This window comes from Hippoglossus hippoglossus, chromosome 5 (genome assembly GCF_009819705.1).
Source record: "Hippoglossus hippoglossus isolate fHipHip1 chromosome 5, fHipHip1.pri, whole genome shotgun sequence".
In the NCBI taxonomy this organism is placed as follows: Eukaryota; Metazoa; Chordata; class Actinopteri; order Pleuronectiformes; family Pleuronectidae; genus Hippoglossus; species Hippoglossus hippoglossus.
The window spans coordinates 2623152-2637807 of NC_047155.1; the positions used below are offsets into that span (position 1 = coordinate 2623152).

General features: G+C 41.9%; 7 non-coding genes across 7 annotated transcripts; all 7 read left to right on the forward strand.

The window, feature by feature from the left end:
- Positions 1 to 1317: 1317 nt before the first annotated feature.
- trnat-ugu lies at positions 1318 to 1389 on the forward strand. The gene has a single exon. It is a non-coding gene; the product is annotated as a tRNA-Thr (tRNA).
- A 345-nt stretch (positions 1390 to 1734) lies between these two features.
- Positions 1735 to 1806, forward strand: trnat-ugu. The gene has a single exon. It is a non-coding gene; the product is annotated as a tRNA-Thr (tRNA).
- A 471-nt stretch (positions 1807 to 2277) lies between these two features.
- Positions 2278 to 2349, forward strand: trnat-cgu. Its single transcript has one exon. It is a non-coding gene; the product is annotated as a tRNA-Thr (tRNA).
- An 849-nt stretch (positions 2350 to 3198) lies between these two features.
- Positions 3199 to 3270, forward strand: trnat-cgu. Its single transcript has one exon. It is a non-coding gene; the product is annotated as a tRNA-Thr (tRNA).
- A 973-nt stretch (positions 3271 to 4243) lies between these two features.
- Positions 4244 to 4315, forward strand: trnat-cgu. The gene has a single exon. It is a non-coding gene; the product is annotated as a tRNA-Thr (tRNA).
- A 4497-nt stretch (positions 4316 to 8812) lies between these two features.
- On the forward strand, positions 8813 to 8884 carry trnat-cgu. The gene has a single exon. It is a non-coding gene; the product is annotated as a tRNA-Thr (tRNA).
- A 4938-nt stretch (positions 8885 to 13822) lies between these two features.
- trnat-cgu lies at positions 13823 to 13894 on the forward strand. The gene has a single exon. It is a non-coding gene; the product is annotated as a tRNA-Thr (tRNA).
- Positions 13895 to 14656: the final 762 nt, after the last annotated feature.

Below are 14656 nucleotides of genomic sequence, written 5' to 3' on the forward strand. Positions count from 1 at the left end.
GACGGAGAAGCACAGGTCATTACCTTCAGAGCCGGAGAGTGACACAGGCCGACAGGCTCAGTGAAGAGGTTGATGGACGACGTCAACGCTGAGCCGCTCCCGCAGCCAACATTTGTAAATGCTCATGTTTTATCTGCATGTGGCGGTAACACGTGGTTTCAGACGGGAACCTCGGACAGTTTAACATCCACCTTTACATCGTGTGGGTCGTGTGCTAAAGATGTTTTGCATGAGAAAATGAACAAATGCCATAAATACAATTTAATATTTTTGTCAGGTTTTTCAAGGGTATAAGACCAGACTTAACAAAAACATGACAAGAGGGAAGATTTTCCCCAAGTTAAAATAAAAATAAAAATATAATGAGAATATATCAAAATACTAACCATGTATCATAAGTTGCTGCAGCTCCTCTTCTCACCTTCTGAAACAAAAGTAAGATATGCATCACCTCCTAATAGTAATAACCGCACACAGCAGAAGTGTCTCTTAGAGGCAGGGGGTAGAAAAATACGAGACCCTTGTGCATCTAAATCTTCTGGTAATTGATAATTGGACGAGAAAATGGACAGAACTAAAATAAATGGTTCATTCATTCCGGCTGAATGCACCACTGATTCCTTCAGCTTGTCACTTTTCACTCCTTCCTCCTTTCTCCACACCCTCCTCCCTGCATATGTTTCCTCCACCTTTTTCTCCCCCACTTTCAGCTTTGATTTCCACTCCATCTCCCATTTCCATTTCCCTTTCTTCCCTCCTCTTCACGATGCCGTCCTCCCCACCACATCCTGACTTATCCACCTTGTTCGCTCCATTTCCCCTCTTCCATCTTTTTACCATTTCAGCATTTCCACACTCTCCTCTCGTTTTTTTTTTTTTTTTCTTCCCCACAATCCCAGTCCTCTGAAATGAATGAGTAACCTGGTTCCAATTCTCATCCTCAGGTCTCTCTCTGGGATGGCATTTAAACACACACACACACACACACACACACACACACACACACACACACACACACACACACACACACACACACACACACACACACACACACACACACACACACACACACACACATCTGCTGAGTGTGCAGACAGGAACTAGCAGGCGTATGAAATATGATATGACCTGCAGCAGGTAGCGCATATGAGCAAAATCAAAGAATATTCCAGGAAACAGGAAATACTGTTAATGATTAAGCAGATGTTTCTGTAGCAAAAAGAAAAGGTTATTTTATCCTGATGAGTTGACTTGTGCGAGGCGGCTGAGATTCTTGTGATTTCTCAAATCGTGTGCAAAAAGCTGTGTTTAAAAGAGGGCGTGGTGGCCAAGTGGTAAGGCGTTGGTCTTGTAAACCAAAGAACATGGGTTCGATCCCCATCCATGCCTCAGTAGTGTAACAGAAGCACTCACTTATGTCCTTTTAACATCACACTAATGTGTGAACTGTTCAAACATAACTCACCATCCTGGGTCTTTCACACCTATCCAGGCTTTCAGCAGAAGTCCAGACTCAACATCGTCAAATATTTCAACATCTTGGTGAAGTTGTACCGAGCAGACTTGAGTCGAACCCACAGATTTTCCAGATTCATAAATAAAAACACTTTAAACAGAAGCATCACACTGAAAAAATCAAACACTTAAGAAAGAGACCAATGATCCTCTGACTTTTGCTCTAGATGCCAATTTCTAGCCATTAAGGGAAATCTAGAATCACTGCTGAACGTCTTCGGCATGGTGGCCAAGTGGTAAGGCTTTGGTCTTGTAAACCAGAGATCATGGGTTCAAACCCCATCCATGCCTTACTAGTATCAAAATACCAACTCTCTAATGTCATAACACCTTTTAGATGTTAGCCACATTGGAAATATGTCCTTTCCTCTGAATTATGTCTGTGAAAGAAGTCTTCATTGATGTATTTACATTAAATGCTTGTCACAGTCTTCAACAAGTTTCCAGGTGCAAATGTTTTCCCTACATGGCTGCAAGAATTGAGAAGTTAAAACCTTAATTTGCAAAAACACTTCACTCACCGTCAGGAGCACTGATATGACCCCCTGCAGAGCGGGAGAGTCTCCTGACCTCACCCCCCGTCTCCTGCAGGGCTCCGGATAGAAAATGATCTGAATCCATCTAGTTTATTAAATGTGCTTTGGGTTGTTGTTGAAAATCTTTCTCAACCGAACATGCAAGATAGCAAACTAAATATATACATATATAGATTGTTATGATTGTGTTCCATGAAATCCTAAAGGCTCGGTGGGCCATGCAGGAGGCTCGGTGGCCAAGTGGTAAGGCGTTGGTCTCGTAAACCAAAGATCATGGGTTCAATCCCCGTTCGGGCCTTGAAACAAGCAGTTTGATAACCTCGTATGGTGACTCTAGCTTTAGCAATTTGAACATTTGCCACAATACAGTCCATGCAAAGCTCTGACCTGCACCTGGAGCCACTGCATCCTCATGTCTCTGGTCTTTGCTGACAACCAGAATTTATCTCAACAAAAACGACGTCAATAATGACGACAGATTCAAAGCCACTATTGCCATAATTTGACCATTAACAGCAGTTTACTTGTTAATCTAGCCTTTAGCATGCTAAGTAGCTAGTAGCAACTTGGTCTGTCTCATCACTTTCTGATTGCATGTCGAGCTTCTAGTCGAACCGGAGGAAGTAGCGCTGCATGCGTATTATAACCTCTTGTTTTGAAAACGCACAGTTGACCTCAGCTCTTTGAAAACCATCACCACCGCCGGCTACCAGCAAGAAAACAATTACAGCTCGTTTAGTGGAAGCTACAGAAGTTCCTGAGAAGGTTTTCTGTTCAAGAGAGCAACATCCCAACAAAGTCTTCATTGATGTATTTACATTAAATGCTAATAAAATGATCTCACAGTTTTCCCTACATGGCTGCAAGAATTGAGAAGTTAAAACCTTAATTTGCAAAAACACTTCACTCACCGTCAGGAGCACTGATATGACCCCCTGCAGAGCGGGAGAGTCTCCTGACCTCACCCCCCGTCTCCTGCAGGGCTCCGGATAGAAAATGATCTGAATCCATCTAGTTTATTAAATGTGCTTTGGGTTGTTGTTGAAAATCTTTCTTAACCGGACATGCAAGATAGCGAACTAAATATACACATATATATAAGATTGTTATGATTAGGTTCCATAAAGGCTCAGTAGAGTATCCCGAAGGCTCGGTGGCCAAGTGGTAAGGCGTTGGTCTCGTAAACCAAAAATCATGGGTTCAATCCCCATTCGGGCCTTGAAGCAAGCAGTTTGTTAACCTCACATGACGACTCTAGCTTTAGCAATTTGAACATTTGCCACAATACAGTCCATGCAAAGCTCTGACCTGCACCTGGAGCCACTGCATCCTCATGTTTCTGCTCTTTACTGACAACCAGTGTTTATCTCTTCTGACTAAACCTGTCTGTCATCAACAAGGTTCCATCTGCAGAACTCCTGCTTTCCATTTGTTTTTATTTTTAACACAACTATGACCAACAAAAACGACGTCAATAATGACGACAGATTCAAAGCCACTATTGCCACAATTATACCATTAACAACAGTTTACTTGTTAATCTAGCCTTTAGCATGCTAAGTAGCTAGCCCAACTTGGCCTGTCTCATCACTTTCTGATGCAAGTCGAGCTTCTAGTCGAACCGGAGGAAGTAGCGCTTTGTGCGTATTATAACCTCTTGTTTTGAAAACGCACAGATGACCTCAGCTCTTTGAAAACCATCACCACCGCCGGCTACCAGCAAGAAAACAATTACAGCTCGTTTAATGGAAGCTACAGAAGTTCCTGAGAAGGTTTTCTGTTCAAGAGAACAACATCCCAACAAAGTCTTCATTGATGTATTTACATTAAATGCTTGTCACAGTCTTGAACAAGTTTCCAGGTGTAAATTCTTTAAATAAACTGATCAATCTCACAGTTTTCCCTACATGGCTGCAAGAATTGAGAAGTTAAATCCTTAATTTGCAAAATCACTTCACTCACCATCAGGAGCACTGATATGACCCCCTGCAGAGCGGGAGAGTCTCCTGACCTCACCCCCGGTCTCCTGCAGGGCTCCGGATTGAAAATGATCTGAATCCATCTAGTTTATTAAATGTGCTTTGGGTTGTTCTCAACCGGACATGCAAGATAGCAAACTAAATATATACATATATGTAGATTGTTATGATTGGGTTCCATGAGATCTTAAAGGCTCGGTGGACCATGCAGAAGGCTCGGTGGCCAAGTGGTAAGGCGTTGGTCTCGTAAACCAAAGATCATGGGTTCAATCCCCATTCGGGCCTTGAAGCTTGATAATCTCACATGGTGACTCTAGCTTAAGCAATTTGAACATTTGCCACAATACAGTCCATGTAAAGCTCTGAACTCTAACAACAGTTTACTAGCCTTTAGCATGCTAAGTAGCTAGCCCAACTTGACCTCTGTCATCACTTTCTGATTGCAAGTCGAACTTCTAGTCGAACCGGAGGAAGTAGCGCTGCGTGCGTATTATAACCTCTTGTCTTGAAAACGCACAGTTGACCTCAGCTCTTTGAAAACCATCACCACCGCCGGCTACCAGCAAGAAAACAATTTCAGCTCGTTTAATGGAAGCTACAGAAGTTCCTTAGAAGGTTTTCTGTTCAAGAGAGGAACATCCCAACAAAGAAAGTAGCCTCATGGGTGGAAGGTACAAAGAGCCTGTGGTTCTACCGCACATTCAACCAGTCCTTTCTTTTGTTTCTTTCTAAATAAGTTTGTTTGTTATTCATTTTGCGTTTGAGCTGCGTTTTGCATTTTGAGCTTTTACATTTTGTCATTCATCATGTTTGAGCCTTCATGGCTTTTGCCCAAAAGACAGAGAGGACAAGACAGCAAAGAAAAGAGGAGAAGAACTGAGGCCATTCCTTGATGGTGTTCTTTCTTTTGTCAGCCCAGTGAAAACAAACGGAGAAAGAGCGAGAGACGAATCATTCGCCCCAAGTGAACCTGCAGCGAAGCTTATTGAAGAGACCGAGCAGCAGTGAGACTGACATACAGAGAATATTCCTCCATGTGTTTTTGCCACATAAACCCACAGAGAGAGGAATTGAAAAGCAGGAGGAGGGAGCAGTGGTAGAAGATCACATTCCTGCTCCTCTCATCATCTTAGTAGGGAGGTTCGGGCAGTTAGAGAGATCATCCTGCGGCTTAGAGGTCGTGGGTTAAACACACCAGCGTCTTCGTGCAACAGCAAACTCTTGTCCTGTTGAAACCGACGGCTTGTTATGGCTATGTCTGGTCTCTGGGAACAAGTCATTTCAGGGTAAACTGTCAGTTGAAAGGCCTTGTCCCAATCCCCCCCCCCCCCCCCCTCAGCCCGACCACTTGGCTGTACCCCTTCATTTCCCACGTGGCCGTGAAGGGGTCATCTCTATGTGATGTCGGGTTTCTCTATTCAGAGTAAAACAGTCTGTCGGGGGAAATGGGATGTATCCTGTTTTAAATATTCAGAACTCAGGCAGAGCGTCTAAGTCAAACAATTACAGACGCTAAAGAGAGAGAGAGAATTCAGAGGGATTACAAACAGAGGGGAGGAGAAGGACAGAGACACACTCTGGTAAAGAGGAAGAAGGAATTAAGGTTCACAATCCAAACAGGAAGAGAGGCAGAGTGGTTATGGAGCGATAATGGGAGATGGCAGCAGCTTCTCAGTGTGTTTCAAATACATTTGTCCAGTGGATCTGAACAATGCACGCCGGAAATATCACTGTTATTATTTTCATCATAACAATTTGTCCGACGGAGATTAAATATGAGGGATACACATTGTTCCCGTTCTCTCTCGTCTCTGAACTGTGGGACTTCCTCATCATTTTTCAGGGCTTGACTTGAAAAGTGCTTTGAGATGATGTTTGTTATGATTTGGGGTTATACAAGTAAAATGGAAGAAAATCAAATTGAACTGAATCGAGGCTAGTCCAGCACGCACGGGGAAAGCAGTTGACCAATCACAACAGATTAGGTCAGGTGGCCAATCAGAGCAGACTGTGCCTGAGTGGGAGGGGCTTCTTAAAGAGTCAGGAGCTTTCAGACAGAGGCTGAAAAGAGGAGCAGCAGCAGAGGACAGTTTGAGGAAGGACATTCGTTTTCTGAACATTAGAGCATGAAAACCGTTTCAAATAATAACGCAAATTAAAATGATCAACCTGAATATGAGCAGAATGAGTCTCTTTTAATGTGCTACCTTGTTTTAGTGTGACTAATATCGGTATCTCGCTCCCAATATGCCGAATGTGTATTGTCAATAAATCTGATTCTTCTAAGAGGAAGTTGGAATCAAGAGACTGAAGGATTGAAGTTAAACTGAAGTTAATCTAAATAAAGGGTTCATGATCAGGTGAGAGAAAAGCACAACATGCAAACAGCAGCAAGGAACCTGCACAAGGGCTCTAGTGAGAGAAGGTGAAAAGCGAATGTGAGGATGGAGAAAACGGCGTAATAAACAGATGGAGAGCAGGAGAGAGTAAAAGAGAGCGCGAGAGGCAGGGGAGCAGTTCGTCGTTAAGCCCCACGTTGATTTGACAGTTCTATTATGAAGAGGGATGAGTGGAAGAAAAGTGAAATTTGAGCAGATCGCTCTTTTCTCTCCTCCTCTCCGGTTGTGTCTCGCACTTTTCTCCCTCTCCCCCTTTGTGCTCTCACTCCATTTCCCCGAGTCCTTCCCACCACTTAGCTCTCCTTCTCGCCATCGCTCCCATGTGTCTGCCGCCCCAAATGAAAAAGGAGAGCTCTAATATTTTGCCCCGGCTGGTTGATTACCATTTTATCTTTCAATTACCAATAATCTCTCTCCTTTCTCATCCCTCCTCTAATCTCATACTTCCTTTCTCCCTCTCTTTTCTCTTTTTATCTTTCTCAGATGTGTTTAGTTCTCGTCCTTACGCGTGTTTTTCTTTTTATTCTAACTTTTTTTGCCATTTTTACACCAATAATAACCTGAGACGAGCTCTTCCAGTGCAGATCAGATCTGTGGGTTCAGATATGTTTCTGATTCAGCCGATTCTCAGGGTTTCTTGTCTGAACAGCTTTGTTGAGGCTGTTCCATCTGCACAGTCTCAACCAAGGCTCATGTGTTTGTTTCGGTTTCACATTGTAATTTAGGGACTAAAGAATGACATACGTACATCCTGTGGTCATCACCTGTGTGGGCGTGGTCTACCTATACTTGGTTTTGATTGGTTTGTTACGACACCTTTCACACCTGTTATTTTAGTTGGGACTAAACTGAATGGACCAAACAAGGTAATTGTTCCCTAAAGCTGATTTCCTTTGATTGACGTCGTTCTATAGATTTAGACGAAGAAAAGCTTCAGGTCATGATCCTCTAAGACACTTGATAAACTCGGGAAGTCATTTCTTTCTGCTGTGACTCGTGTTTCACCTCAGCCGGTGTTTCTTGTGAATATTAAACTCAAAAGGTTTGAGTGTTTTTCTTTTTAAATCAAAGCAGCTCTAACCCACACCTTGTTTCATCGATCGCTCCTGACTCCAATTAGCTTTTGTTGATGTCCTCAGCCCAGAGCTTGTTTTTACAACTTGAACAGTTAGAATTATCTATTTAATAATCAGTATTCAATATGGAAAGAGGTTTGTGTGTATTGTTGAATGGTTCTCTGAAGTGCGGAAGCAGGACAAAAGCAGGTTGGTGCTGTGAAGAATATTTAATCACTGAATAGTTTCACAGTGTTTTGTTGCAGGTTTTGCACCAAGAGACATAAAACATCCAAAATTAAAAGGACAGTGATGATGATGGTCAGTTCTTCAGCCAGAGAAACGCCAGACAGGCCCGTGGTTTGTGGGTCCAGGCCACCAGGAGGCGCACACAGCTCGGACAATTCCACCGTATTCTTCAGGCTTTCCGACACATTGCATTGCAAGTACAAACATTTCAAATCGAGCGAACGACGTACAATTTGGTGTCTTTGCATTGACTTGTCATGAAAAATCCCATTTGGTGTGAACGCACCATTATAACCAAGCTCCTTCTTCATAGAGACAGCAGGTTTATGGGTCAACTCCCTTTATGGGAGCAGTGATTGCATAGAGCTGAGCAGCGTGCACATTCTAAACCCGCAAATAATAATACTTTTCACTTCTTTATTATACTTTATAGGCTTTTGCACATAAAGCAACCAAACACTTTAATAAAAATGACTGCAGAGCAAATCATCCACCACCGTGAAGCTCGCAGCCGTTCTCCAAACATCATTTTGGGGATGTGTCTTCCTGCAGTTTCTCAAATTAAACTTTCCATTACTGGGAAGCAGCGAAAGGGTGTAATCAAATCCAAGTAACACAGGTGTGGCATTGCTCATCAAACCTGTGGACAGCACGATTATTTATTTTCTCTTTCAGCGGGTCCATTTTGTCACTTCATGCTGAGTCTCTGTCAGAGGTTCAGTGCACGTTAGACTTAAATGAACTGAGGCATTTATGGTATTTGGCAGATGCTGTTTTTTTTTTCACAGCAGCTTGAAGTGTGTGGTCAGAATTTGTGATAATGAAACAAACCATGTGACTGATTTGAAGTGTAACCGGGGGCAACAGGGAGTAAATCTGGATGACAGGCAAAAACTCTACATTATAGGTCAATGTTTTCAATAGATAAGTTGGATTTATCCCTGTGATTACTTATTTTAACTAGAATGACACTCAGTTGAATTCATTCCTCAACCAAGGAACAAAACACTTATCACTTAAAGATATCAGTTCCCTAAATACGCCAGGTTTTTTTCATCAAGATCCATTTGCATGCAGAAGGCTCGGTGGCCAAGTGGTAAGGCGTTGGTCTCGTAAACCAAAGATCATGGGTTCAATCCCCATTCGGGCCTTGAAGCAAGCAGTTAAATAACCTGGAGCCACTGCATCATGTTTCTGGTCTTTGCTGACAACCAGTGTTTATCTCTTCTGTCATCAACAGAGAGGTTAAAATAGAGGTTAGCTCCGTGCTCCTTTCCATTGACTTTGTATACGTTGGCTCGTCACGCGGAGAATTTGCTTTGTGTTGATTGTTTGACACGTCACTTCGGCCACTAGGGGTCTCACAATAAAAACAAAAGACTTGGTTTGATGACGTCGTGAAGCAGCGTGGCATCATGGGAGTTCTTCACCGCGATGAGTAATCGGGATCCATCACGAGTGACCAATGTAAACTGTGAAAGGAAAAAACATCCGACTAGCTAAGTGGCTAGCTGTGTGTTTATCCTCCCTCATTCGTCCTTTGAATTCATAGCAGAGACGGACAAAGACCCAGGTTTAGAGGAAATGATGCGAGTATAAATTAAACGTCACGTAACCTTGAGTAAAAATTTGTATTTCTCTGAGTTTGAACATTGTCGGACACATTCTGTATAATGTTTAACATAGGTTTGGTTGTTTTGAGAGATTTTAATGAAGAATTGTTGCATTTTATATCTTCAAAGTGAACTCACCACACGTCTTTCTCGTAGGTCGACGCTGAGGAGCAGAATATTAAATACACACAGAGCAGCTCTGTCACTTTACTAACGACCTCCATAGAAAACAGAAAGGACTGAACACTGATCTACTTGTTCTTTTACACTCCAGCTTCTACAGAAACTCTTCAGTCCATCTCTACGTTTCTTTTCACCTATCCTCTTGTTCTGCTTTTTAAATTACGCTTTATCGCTCCCTCGCCACTTATCTGAATAATTAACAAGTGCTCCGGACTCAGTAGAAATTGCCGCAGCTGCTTGTCCATTGTTCAGGGTTTGATACAGTTGTTCAGGCCCCTGGATCTCGCTCCTGCTCCTCCTGTGGGATGTGTGCTTTTTGGACTGAGGACCTAAACCTGGTGGGAATGTGAAGCTAATTGAAGAATAGGCCAAGGACAAACAGCGGGGAGCTTCTATTAATCTCAGTGTGGTCGCGTCTCTGCTCAGACTGATACTTTAAAGAAGCAGCGAGAGGGAGCAGCAGAGCTCAGGCTGAAATACTGAAGCAGTAAAGTAGGTGGACTTGTGGCTGTCGGTCAGTTTAGAGGTGAAGTAAAAGCTCGGCCTGGAATTTACAACGTCTCCGACAGAAAGAGAAGAGAGAGGGAAGTGGGAAGAAGTTTCCATTTGGCATAAACTTGAATTAACAGTGTGGTGTTTGTCTTTTAGGTTTGTGATCTCAGAGGATTGTTTGAGTTTATTTATTTATTTAACCGGGAATAAAATCTCTGTGCATCAGCTTCCCTCATTTCTTTTTGCGTGTTCTTTGATGTGTTACTTGATTTACAGGTCACAACATTTCATAAACCATGTGAGCCCAGCTTAAGACTCCGATTCGAAGAGACCTGACCCCAGCCTGCACCTTTTTTATTCGTACTTTCTCGTAGCAGGTTTTTTTTATTCCGAGGCATCAGAAATGGAGCCGAGTCCTTCATCTGCTCCTCTTTTACAGTCTGTGTTTTCAGAATGACCCTGAGACACAGAGTGATGATAAAACTCTGAGGTTTTCCAGCACAGAAATGAGTTTTAATTGTGAGATGATAAGATGTAATTACTCCACAAGGCCTGTCTAACAAACACCAACTCAAATTGATCAGATATAAGTGTGTTTCTGACAGTTCTGACAATATCCTGCTTATACAATGTATTAGCATCATGTCAAGACGCCATGATATATAATGTAGATGTTGTGTTATACAGGCTCAGCTGCAGTGATGTTACATGGTTAATGATGGGCTGGGACATTATAGATCAACACAATACACTCTGCACTGCAGGTGTGTGTCTGCCAGTTTGTGTTTGTGCATATGCATATACGAGTGTGTATTTTGTGTGATATCCTACACAACTGTGTGTGTGTGTGTGTGTGTGTGTGTGTGTGTGTGTGTATACGTGCTTGTGTGCGCTCAGATGATCCTGACATCCTTGTCTCGTGGTTAATGAGGTGTGAAGATGAATGTTGCTGCCAGGAAGATGACGACCATCCTCATGATGATGATGATGATGATGATAGGAATTACTCTGTGTGTGGCTGCTAGTGTGTATTATATATGAGGAGATGGTTTGCATGTTTGTGTGTTGAGGATTCAAGAGGTGAGATTCGGGTGCAGCTCCACAGTCGTGAAGCATGTCTGATTACTCCGCCCGCAGCACCATCACAACGCACAACACTCCATCATTTAATAAACTGCTAATATTCTGATTGGATCGCGTGCGTCCTTGTGCCTCAGTCGGAAATTGAGTTATTTCATGAACCGATGAGAGAAAACCTCGGTGTAATTAGTGGGTCTCAGAGAACAAATATGAAAGTGGTTGCAGTTCTTACTCTGATCCATTATTTAATTAAAAACACTGAGCCTCGTTCATTAAATACTGTGGTACAACATCTGTGTGAAAAGCATTTTAATAGATGCATTACCAAAGGGAGGGTGTGCGGAGAGCTCAGCCTCAAACGAGTCTTTGAATCATTAGACCTCGAGTCTTTTGTCACGTATGACACGTGTTCAGTGGAGTGAAATTAAAACCTGTATTAGCCTTAAAGACGTTGGTTCACACGACTCAAGGTCGGATCAGCAGAGTGGGTTTGATACAGTGGAAAATGATGGTTCATTATAACTAAATAAGTTCTGAATGAAGCTGCAGAGGCAGCGAGATGACACCTGCTAATTAAACGATGTAATTACAGTGGGGATGAATCAGCTGGTGGCTCTTCAGAGAGAGAGAGTAGAGCTGCAGCTCGAGTTCGAACTGTCGTCAACACAATATTTAAACACGAGTACTTTCACGCAGAAGAGAAATATTACTCAGCGAAAAAGAACTTTGCACGAAACTTATTCAAACCTTTTGTTTAACAGTTGTTTAATAAAATGCTGCCGTGAACAGTTCTGATGTGAAATATTCTCAATATATTTGAGGGGGGGTGGCTGTGGACTTGCACTCGGACTGCGGACGTACAAACTACATATGTGGGAACACATGCAAACATATGAAAACGTGCTGAAAAACACCAATGAACACATGAACACCATGAAAAAGTCAGGAAAAGAAAATTATGCAAGAAGCGTGTGACGTGTATTTAGGTTTCTGACGTACATATCGATGGTCCACTTCTGGAGACTGTCTTTGTGGACTCAAGTTTCCCGCTGCTCATATTTGCAGAAGGGCTCTGATAGAATTATGATGATGACATATACGTCCAATGATTCTTCTTGGTTGTGCAGACGCAGAAATGAACGGTCCATAAGTAAACAGGTCAAGAATAAGACAAATGACCCTTTCTGACCAAACTAAAGAGGCCCAGGAGCTAATCTGTGGAACTGTATGTGTGTGTGTGTGTGTGTGTGTGTGTGTGTGTGTGTCTGTGTGTGTGGCCTCACCTGCAGGTTCCACTCCTGCTTCTCATCATCTCATCAGCTGCTGCAGTATTTAAACCCTCGTTCTCCATCCATGTGATTTGTTATTTTAGCCGCAGCACTTCTTTATTCACCTGATTCCTCCGCCTGTTCTCCGCTGCGTCAGGTTTCTTTCCTTCCTCCTTGTTTGTCTGCTCCAACATGATCTCACGTTTTAATGTTTGCAGGACCCACATGCAGACGACTGTTTAATTAATACACAGACTAACAGTCACTAGACGGCAGGGAGACAAGCCTGAAAATCCAAAACTCCACCAAAACAAAACTCCTCAAGGCAGGAGAACGAAGAACGACGGTGAGAAACCAGTGAAACACCGAGAGCATCAAACTGGAAACATGAACATTCAATGGTATCATGGTGCCATCTAGTGGAGACTCTTGCAAATATTTCCCCAATGAAAAACTACAGTATCACTTGACGAGGACATGAAACCATCTTCATACAACAGAATGGTTTTCTACAGTAATATAAATGTCTCTGTCTGGGTTTAAAATTTTAAACTAAGAGAGGAAGTTGGATTAATGATGTTTACTGGACTTCCTTCCTTTTAATGACCAAACAAACAACTCCTATTATGTGTTTATTAATGTATTTATCCAACTGGTTAATATTATAAAGTCACAAAGTTAGTGCGTCGTTAGTTTGCAGTGATCATTATGTGGTTTTATCAAAAGCACAAAAATGGAAACATTTAGTTTTTTTTATTTGACTTGTTTATTTATTCATATTCAGATATATTCATATATTTGGTTTCACTTTGGCAGGACTTTTTCACAAGAGGAATTGATGTGATTTCTTCTCTTACAGCAGAAAACAATGTTTGAACGTGTGGTGACAACAAAAACAAGTTATTGCTCAAATGCAGCTTATTGGTTTCTAGTCTGAGGCTGATGGCTGATCAATATCTCAAATATCTCAAATATCTCAACCCAGTTATGAAAACATCATTAAACGTTCGAGGTCAAAGTCGTGATCATTGTCACTGTCGTTAGAAAACCATGTATCTGTGTCAATAATCTCATTAGCCCACTTCCACATGTTACGATTAAAATTTAAATTAATGCATCAGTGTGAAAACTATAATTTAATAAATAGTGGAAATGTTTAGAGACAGATTATTCTCCGGCAGCATGTTATATAAAATGTTCAATTTCCCTCAATGTCCACAGGGACGCACAAGAAAACATGTTCACATCCACTGGTTCATGATTCATCTACAGAATCATTGACTTCTCCTTTTGGAACAAAGAAAAAAATTTAACTTCAAAATCAAATCCCATCGATGTGTGGACTAAAATGCTCTGGTCTCATAGATACTGATGGATGTGTAACTTGTGAATGAAAAGCATCCGTGGGGATGTTGTGAATGGGATCTGTTTAACTCACCAGGCAAACACATACGGCGTGGTGGCCAAGTGGTAAGGCGTTGGTCTCGTAAACCAAAGATCATGGGTTCGATTCCCATTCATGCCTTTAAATTAGTGTTTACGTGGTTTCCTTTCACCGAGTACACACCTGGTGTTAACATGTGGGTTTTGTGGTCTGATCTCAAGTGGACCGCTTTAGGAACCGGTGTGACCGCATTCACATCCAAACATTCAACATGTTCTTTTAACAGTGTGAGCAAAGATCCCTCCGGGGGACGTACAAAGGAACTTCAGCTGACGTCATCTGATTCACTATGAAGTCAAGGTATTTCTTTTCTCCTCGTTGATTTGTTTGTGTTCACGTTCATATAACACGATAACAAATCTTTCTGCTGCACAAGAAACATCTCTACCTCTCCTTTGCTCACTCGTGCCAACACACACAAACACACTTCTGTACTCAGACTGGGTAAAAACAACTGGGTAAAAACAACAGAACATGGTCTTCGTGAACAGAAATGACGGATGACGCACTCAGATCTGTCCACAGAAACCAACGTTTTCAAATATCTCCACGGGATTTTAAGACTGGTATCTACACATCAAGTTCATATATGAAACATTTCCGTCAACAAAGGTTAAAAGGTAAAAAGTTCTTCCCTGATCCGTTCCACATCCCTCCACCAAGCAAACAAACAAACAAGCCTGGATTCAAATATAATCTATTAGCAGAGGTAATATTATGGGATAATATAACATAGGAACAACATGATATGTGTGGCAGTATATTGATTATCTTAATTTATAGTGGAACTTAAATCTGATTGATTCTAATTTGTTTTCATGATTTCAAAATGGAAATAAATTA